This window comes from Triticum dicoccoides, chromosome 5B (genome assembly GCF_002162155.2).
Source record: "Triticum dicoccoides isolate Atlit2015 ecotype Zavitan chromosome 5B, WEW_v2.0, whole genome shotgun sequence".
NCBI classification, from domain to species: domain Eukaryota; kingdom Viridiplantae; phylum Streptophyta; class Magnoliopsida; order Poales; family Poaceae; genus Triticum; species Triticum dicoccoides.
Genome location: NC_041389.1, coordinates 711,642,280 through 711,651,605, shown reverse-complemented (window position 1 = coordinate 711,651,605; position 9,326 = coordinate 711,642,280). Strand labels below are relative to the sequence as shown.

The window sequence follows — 9,326 nt, the reverse complement described above, 5'->3', positions numbered from 1 at the left end:
ATTTGCTCTTGCTTTTAATTCCAAAAGCAATTCCAACCGGGCTTGGCCAAATTTTCAAGGCCAACATCTCTCTCCGCAGGCAGGCCCATAACCCAACTCCTTCTCTCTTCTTTTTTCTCTCCAACCTCACCGGCCTTGCCCATTGCAATCACGTGGCTGGCCACGCGCAGCAGAAACGGCAGCCTCGCGTGATTGCCGCCCTCCTTGATTACCTCGGGTTGCCAATTTCAACCCTAGTGCTACTGCTATCTCCTCCGTCCCAGACTCCCACTTCCCATTCCCCTCACCGAACCCTCAACTCCACCGATCCACCATGCCGCCGCCGCCGCCGGCGGCGGTACTATCGCTGCCGGACGAGCTCATCGAGGAGGTCTTCTTCCGCCTCCTGCCGGACGAGCCCGAGCACCTCGTGCGCGCCTCCCTCGCCTGCAAGCTCCTGCTGGGCCTCCTCACCGGACCTAGCTTCCGCCGTTGCTACCGCGACTTCCATGGAGCTCCCCCCATGTTGGGTTTCCTTTATTCCTGGCCACAATTCTCCCGCCAACGGTCGGAGGACCTCCTCGTCCCACAGTTCTTCCCCACCACAAAATTCGGCGCGCGTGTTCCAGACGATCCCTGGCCGGACTGGGGGGACTCCGAGTTGGCTGTGTTGGACTGCCACCACGGTCGCGTTCTCCTCGGGGACTATGATAAACCCATGCCGCTCATCGTTTGGGACCCCATGACAGGCAGCCGGACCAAGCTGGAAGCGCCCAAAGGATGCAATATGCCCATGAACGCCGAGCCCGGTGGAGCCGCCGTGCTCTGTGCCGTGGCAGGATGTGACCACCGCGGATGCCATCAAGGCCCCTTCCGGGTTGTCTTCTTCGGCATGAGCACGGATGGTGACGATAATTGTATTATACACGTGCGGGTGTCCTCGCCGGAGACTGGTGAGTGGAGCGAGCAGTGCCCTAGTTTTGATCTTGGCATGGATGCATTCATCTGGCCAGTGCCTCCTGTCCTCATCCAAGACGCACTTTACTTTATACATATTCTTGGTGAAGATGAACGCAAAGTAGGAATTCTCAAATACGACGTGGACTCTAATTGCTTATCGCGGATTGATGCGCCAGGGCCACTGCCGTGGCCTCCCAGTGACGATTCTACTATCCTCATGGCTATGGAGGATGGCAGTTTGGGTTTTGCACAAGTGGATAGCGTAACTTTCTATCTGTGGTCAAGCCAGATGGGCTCCGAGGGTGTTGCGTCATGGACTCGGCCTAGAGTCATCGATCTCAACAACCTTCTCCCCATCAAAAATCCTGATAAAGTTCTTAGACTGATTGGATCTGTGGAGGGCAGGGATATCATTTTCATCACCACAGACCTTGGCATCTACGAGATTAATCTTAAGTCGCTACAGTGGAAGAAGCTATGGAAGAGAAAAAATTTCCTTAGATTGATTCCGTACATGAGTTTCCACAATCCACAAGGTATATCTATATGTCCTTTCTTTTGTTATTTACTCTTAAGTAATAATATAGTACGTATTAGTTAGCCAAACAAACAAAATAATTGAATGGTTAATTAGACTGAAAGTTATATTTGATGTTTCATTTTGTGATAATATATCTGCTAGAGCAAACTTTCACTGATATCATGTACTACAATCGAATGTTATACCTTATTGGCAGTATAGTATCGTGTCTTCTCCTTTTGGAATCACGCCGACAAATCTATGTTTGCAGAAAGGGTGATCCCTTGTGATGCAGCTCATTGACGACGTAGGGTTGAATATGACTAAGGGCAGGAGGCCACAGTCATCAAGAGGAAAGATGACCAGTTGGAGGCGACAGGGTCTTCTGATGAATATGCAGTATCTGGCAGCTGGTTTGCTGCAATGGTGCTTGTTTTCTCATACTGTTGGTAGCTTTTGTCAGTTAGCTACAATTCCCCATGCGTTGTGGGTGAATGGATTGTTCTTGCACTGAACATCTAATTTCTTGCGGCCACAGTTCTGTGCCCATCTTAAAAAACTCTACATTATACAATTTTCCCTCGCAAGCTTAATTTGATCGAACATGTCTAAATTCATCTCGCACAAGAGGTATAAAACTCATGAGCAGATGATGAGGGCATGTCTAGAGCTAGTCGTAATGTGTATTTAATTAGTGCCTACATGCCAAATTTTGTTGTCACTGCAGTTCTGAATTGCATATGTTTTCTGCAACTCTACGAATTTGGGTCAGCCCCAGCTATACATTTTATCATTTGTTCTTTTCTAAGAATATATGGAACCTATTTGTGTAGTCTGACCTATCTCTCCTTGATTTTGATGTTGTTACTAGAACCGCCATAAATGGTCAGTATATAAATTTAGATGTTTATATGCTGGCTGGGTGCTCTAGTATTACTGTTCGAGAGGTTCATACTGCGGCAATAACTCTTGGCAGAGCATGGCCAAGCTGGCATATAACTAGATTTTTTACCTCCAAGTTCCTACCATAGTGGTACCAAATCTGTAGGTGTAGTTTGATTGTTTTGCGAGTTTTGTGGCATTGACTGTTGGCCCAGTCCCGCCGCCGAGTACTTTCCGGTGACTGGAGACGACCGACGACGAAGCAACAAAGCTCACTGAAGATCTCAACGAATTACTTTACGCCGAGATGTACCGCAGTACAAAGCTAATCTCCCAGAAATCGATCTATCTGGAGTGAGTACGTAGTACTAGTACATACGAGCACTTCTAGCCGGATCTCAACTTAATCTAGCTAGCTCACTTAGATAGCACAACACACAAGAATCGATTGGGATTGCCAAACGCACGTATCGTGCGTTTCTTTATTTCTTTTGGTTCTCACGGTACAAAGTTTACACGGGGGTTTACTTGTATATATAGCAGCTAGGCTAGTACCAGCAACAAACCGACTCGGCCACTAAAACTAGTCCTACCCGGCTACGTACATGCAAGACGTGATTAATTCCAACATTGACAGTGTTTTGCTTGTTATATATATGTCAAATTTCGTAGTATTAAGCAGGCTTAAAATACTCATATTAAGCAGATAACTATTCTGCGTACTTCTATTTTACTCAGTTTAGACTTTAGAGTACTCTGAAGTTAGTCTGTCTTGAGGAACCACGAAACCTTAAAGTGTTTGAAAGCCCCAACTTTTGAGTCCAGCTGGCTTGAGAAGCAACACATGCCACCTCAAGATTAATCTGAATCTGAACTAATACAATTTGGACCAGTTCTCACTCATCTTTGTGCGTCCATCCATGCTTATTCAGTTGGTCTCAGATAGAAAAAACTTTTTACTGAGCATGCCGCCGATAAAAACCCAAACTCTGGATTGGATCGATGAAACAACTTGAAACTAGATAGACTAAGACTAAAATCACTTGATCTTTACATGGACAATAGCTTCTTTTCTTTACTGTTGCATATGGTTCTATTTATTTACTTGGTCGAGCAAGCACCAAGAACACTGAGAAAGGATTCTGTATGAATTTCTTCAAAAGCATTCAGCATAGGCAGGTTAATCTGTGAACATGTTTTATTATTTTGGCCTGGAAAGCTGCTGCAAAAAAAGTTCACCATCAATAGTTTCAATCAAAGAGATAAAATTTATTTACATTCTTAACCACATCTTATCGGGATAAGCTCTCGTTGAGTATGAGAATTCCGAGGAAGCTGCCTGCAAGAATAGCATCTGGTACAATGGCTCTGTCGGATATAGATCTACTTTACTTAAATGATCTCTTATTAAGATGTACTGAATGTTTTATGATCCTTTGTATCCCACTTTATGTTGGTCATGAGTCATGATGGAAAGAAATTGCCCCCTCAAAAAGAAAAAGAGAAGACAGAAAGAAATCGCAGTGCGTGTGTGTTGTCGATTGTCATGAAATCTTTTTTAACCGTAAAATATTATTTGGAATTTTTTTTTCTCTTCCTATTCGTAAGCACATGTCTGCTGGTTGGGGAGTTTGAAAATGGTTTTTTAAGACCTGGACAAATGGTTTCTCCGGAATGTTGGCTCCTCCTATTCTTACATACATGTCAGTTCAGTTTCTCAACTCGCTGACCAGCCACTAGTGGAGTGTACTGGCACAAGGTATGGTGCCGGCTCGGATGATTTCGTTCTGACCGTTTCGAGACACCCTTTATGCAGTACCTCCTGGTTGAGTTGGCGACAGTATGCCGTCCTAAGAGTAAAGGGAGCTTGGGTGTGATTAACTCCAAAATCATGAATGTTGCGCTGCTTACCAAGTGGATCTAGAAGCTTTCCTAAAACAAGTCAGGGCTTTAGGCGGAGCTTCTAAAGGCAAAATACTTCCGCAATGGAACCTTTTTCCAGTCTAGTGTCCGGGGATCTCCGTTCTGGAATGGGATCCAGCGGTAAAACCTGCATTTGCCTTGGGGGCCAAATTCCAAGTGTGTAATGGCCGATCCACTAGTTTCTGGTTCGATTCTTGGATCGATGTTTAGCCCCTCTACCCACCCCAACCCCCTGCGCAGGTTGCATTCCGTTGGGAGCTCTCCCATGTGGAGTTGGGACGTGGCTCACGTTGTGCATAGAGTAGATGGGGTCACGCTAACAGACGAGCCAGACAAGGTGTCGTGGCACCTCGCCGCTTCGGGCAAGTTCTCCGTCAAATCGCTATATGCTAAACTTACTCAAGGGCCGGGCATAGATGCTGCTCGCACTACTCGGAAAGGGCTTATAGGTGAACCCCAATTAGTGGCGGGCACAGTTTAGCACCCGCCCGCCACTCCTAATTTGAAAATTTACCAATGGCGGGCGAAAAAACATGCCCGCCATAGGTATTAGCTTAGCAGTGGTGGGCGCGAGTTTGCACCCGTGCCACCGGTAGTAGCTGTCTAGATTTTCTGTGGGATAAATGTTACCAGTGGCGAGCTATGTTTTGTGGCCGTCGCTGGTACTTGAGTTAGTAGTGGCGAGCGACAATACGTGCCCTTCATTACTATCATTTGGTCCCACAACAAGTATGTACAAAAATAGCAGTGGCGGGCACAAAACATAGCTCACCACTGGTAACTCCAATAGCAGGGGCGGGCACAACGCGCGTGATGACAGTCATGACAGAAATAAATCACAAGGTATGTGTTAGTCGGTTGTCATGATCTCTTTTTGCCTGTAAATGTTTCTTTGGTATATTTTCTCTTCCTACATGTCAGTTGAGTTTCTCAACTAGCTAACCAACCACAAGGTTGTTCTGGGTCAGATGGTTTTGTTCCGACCGTCTTGTGTTGTGGTATTTCACCTGGACAGTTTCTGCACTAAAATGTATTCCCTGTCCCATAATGTAAGACGTTTCTTACATTATGGGGCGGAGGTACTTTGGTTCTGGACTTGTGGCTGTGTAAGTCCTGATATGTGCATGACATATATCGTCTCATTGTGGCCACTGCTGCGCAGTTAAGAACACAGGATAATGATCCATGGTCTGCAGTTATTCCAAAATCCAGCACGATTATATTTTTTCGTTGTATCATTTTACTAATGAACTATAGCTGTATTATAGTTTCAAAATATTCTAAACAGAATCACTCATATACAGAGAGCTACTAGTTTGTTTGTGATAGGACCTACTATAGTATTACTCTCAATCCAGGAAGGATTGTAGCAATGGAGTTACACGGCAAGAGGAGGAAAATGAACTGGCCAGATACACACGCAACACACGCACACAGCCGCCACCCGGTTCGCTTCTGATCCTCTAGAGACCCCTCACCTACTGCCGCTGCTGCTAAGTACCTCTCCCCCGACACACTATTCTTGGGCTCGAACATGGACGAGACCCACTGCTGCCTAGAGAACTTATGGTTGAGTCTCTTCTCTGTCCTGGGCCGGCTGGGCCTTGTATCCTCCTTCCTGTGCTATAGTTTTGTTGCTTGCCCCTTCGCCAGGTCGCTGACACTGTGGCCCAAGAGATGACGATGCTTCTCTATGCTGCTGGCCTTGTGAACCGAACTAGCACTACATGGCAGGTGCTATTTTCCTTATTTGCTGCTGCAACACGATGAAAAACCGCATATGATCTCCCAAGAGAGCCCAAATTCAGCGCAGAAGCAACTAACAATCCTATAACAAGGATAACACCAAAGCTTATATTGATGTATCCACTCCATAGATCAAACATTCGTGCAATCTTTAACAACAACGTAGCACCATCTTTGCCAGTCTTTTGTCACCAGATGCGTCTGTAGGTAGAGCACAATCATAACTAGTGTGTTTATAAAGCATAAAAAATATATAATATCAGCACAAGAGACCATTCTCAACCCTAACATATGTCAGCGTTTTGTTTTTAGTTTTGCAATTTGCCCATGCAATAAAACATATATAGCAATCATATTTCATGGCATCCCACACACTGAAACATTATATTCAAACCATTCTCAACATATATCACAAAGTCACAAAAACAAGTTCACAAGGACATAAGCACAATCACAGGTACAGAAAGTCCACAAGCACAAAGTTCATCCACATAACCCAGAGTTTACTACATATATTTCTTAAGGTTGGAATGGCACCACCATGAGGCATCATTCTGCTTCAGTAATTGCCCATTTCCAGGCACCACAATGGTATATTTTTTCGTGACATGCATTAAATATTTTCGTAGTTGAATCTTTTTTTTCTGTGTTGATTGTTAGTTGAATCTAGGCACAAGATACAAAGGAGGGTTCAATAACAAGGACGGAGATAGTAGCTACGAGGATGGATGGAGCACCACGAGGAAGGGAGTTGCCACCGGTGTCAAAGAGCGGGGACGCGAGCTGGACCGTCGACAAACGACACGAGCGACTGGAACAACGGCTGCGGCTTTGAGATTTGGGTTTGCCAGCTGGCGCACATGGTAGAGGGTCTTCAGATTGGGTATGTACTATGTACGACCCTGGTAGTATACGATTTTCCCATGAAAAAAAATCAGGAATCCAACACGCCGGTTGGTTGAACTTTTTTTTTTTTAGGGAAGTTTGTTGAATTACTTGACAGGTCGAGCAGGATCCTGTTATTAAGAGTCCACAAAAATCCTTCTCCGCCGCAGTACATATTACCAGAGGCAGAGGAGAAGGGCTCCAGGACGGGACGAGACGATCGATGGAGTTGCGAACTTGCGATCGGGCCGCCGCCTCACCTCTCTGCCACCGCAACCATAACACGGACTCATCGCCGTCCAACATCGATATCGGCCAGGATGAGGACATGATCAGCACGCTTCCCGACCACCTCCTCCTCGGAATCCTCGAACGCCTCCACCTGTGTGAGGCGCTCCGTGTCGGCGCCGCCTCCACGCGCTGGCGCCACCTCCCACACCAGCTCTCGCATCTAGAGCTCAGGGTCGACCAGTTCCATGGCGCCACGCCGGTCGAGATCATGGACGCGTTCACGGGCGCGGCACGGAGGTTGCTCTCCGTGTGTCCTCCTCCATGCCCCGCGTGCAGTCGTGCTATCAAGACCCTCGTCCTACACTTCTACATGTCGGACCCTCTCCAACTGAGCTCCATCGGCAGCGGCGTTGAGGACGTCGTCAGCCGCGGCGAGACCGAATGGCTCGAGTTTTATATATTACCGCCGGCCTCGAGCAACAGCAACACCACTCAGCTGCTCGCCGAGATGGGGCAGGCGCAGCGGTTCATGTCCTTCTCCCGTGCCTGCCCCGTCGCCTTCCGGTGGCTCACCAGGCTAACCCTCGAGAACCTAGCGTTTGGAGACGATGATGTCGCAGGCCTCATTAAAGCTTGTGATAAGCTCAAGCACCTCATCCTGATATCTTGCAGACTGGTTGATCTTCACTCCGCACTCAAGATCGACACGCCGTGCTCCGGGCTCCAGGAGCTTCAGTTCATTGACTTTGCTTGCACATGTATCGAGCTCATCTCCGTCCCCCAGCTAAGGGAAATATTGTGCTGGTCTTGGCCCTGCGAGAGCCTCCGCTGCGCTTCGGCCACGTTCCCCAACTTCTTGAAGCGAGCCTCCATTCACGCGCTAGGGTGTGGCAGACGCCATTTGCGTTGAGCGAGTGCTTGAGTGCCACGAATCTGTCGAGATTATATCTCAATTTTGGTTGCGAAATGGTAAGTTTATTTCTACACTCCACATGGATTCCTGTTCGCATCTACTCCCTCCGTCATAATGCAAGACGTTTTGTGACACTAGTAGTGTCAAAAAACGTCTTACACTACGGGGCGGAGGGAGTAGCACATACTATCATATTTCTTCGTAGTACCTACTAATTGTAGTTGTATGTTGTGTTCTTGCTTTTGCTGCAGATTTGGATCCAACTAGAACATTCAAAGCACCTCACTACGATATTCAGAAACCTGACCGATGTGTATCTTTACTGTATCTTTCCAGAGTGTGATTTGAACTGGACCATGTTCATCGTTGAAGCTGCACCTGCCCTACTGAATTTTACAGTAAGCTTCACCTTGAACTTAAATACTGGTATTGTTGGTTTCATTTCTTTTATAACATGATATGTAACTCCAATTGTTTCTACTTATTCTGTAACATGTGTTTATCTTCTGTGTGCATGCATGAAGTTGTTTCGAAATCAACATCCATGTGTTAAACCATCTGAGTATAGTTCCCAGAAGACCAACATGTTGTGGGAACCATCCAAGGACTGGAAGCACTTGAACTTGAAGTTACTGGTGATGGCAGGGTTCGAGGACGAAGACAAGGTGACAAACTATCTAAGGCTGTTCATGGAACGAGCCGTGGGCTTGAAGAGAATCGAGCTGCGTGGTAAACACCCTTGTGATGAGTGCAATGCCATGGACCTTGAACTTGAGTCCACAAGATCCCTTGTTGACAAAGCTAGCAGGTATCGGATTAGGGAGCGACTCACACATGAATTCTCTTTGTCTGTCAAGATAACAATATGTTGATTGTCAAGGAATTATAACAATCTCTTAAAATAAGTGCTCACGGCTGCTACTAGAGCGATGATTGCGCCTAGTCAGTTGTAATTTTTGGTTAGTTTTGGATATTGGTGGCGAGAAAAACATATGCGTAATATATTTAAACACTGCTTTAAAATGCCTACTGTATTGGATCTACGCACCTATTTTCAGAATTTTACTTTGGAAACCTGAAATGCTCGCATCCTAATGAATGTGAAGTTGGGAGAGCAATTCCAGTCAAGATGTGGAGTCCGTCAGGGTGACTCCAGGGCCGGGCCGCCTGGGGGAACCTATAACCCAGGGCCCTTTGACATAACATCAATAATAACCAATGTACATATTTATACATGAAATCTTACTATAGTAAACACTTTGAAGTGCATCAAAAAGAATGTTCATA

General features: G+C 46.3%; 1 pseudogene; it reads left to right on the top strand.

Annotated features, from left to right (window-relative positions):
- The first annotated feature begins 313 nt into the window (after positions 1-313).
- On the top strand, positions 314-8,911 carry LOC119310683 (annotated as a pseudogene).
- Positions 8,912-9,326: the final 415 nt, after the last annotated feature.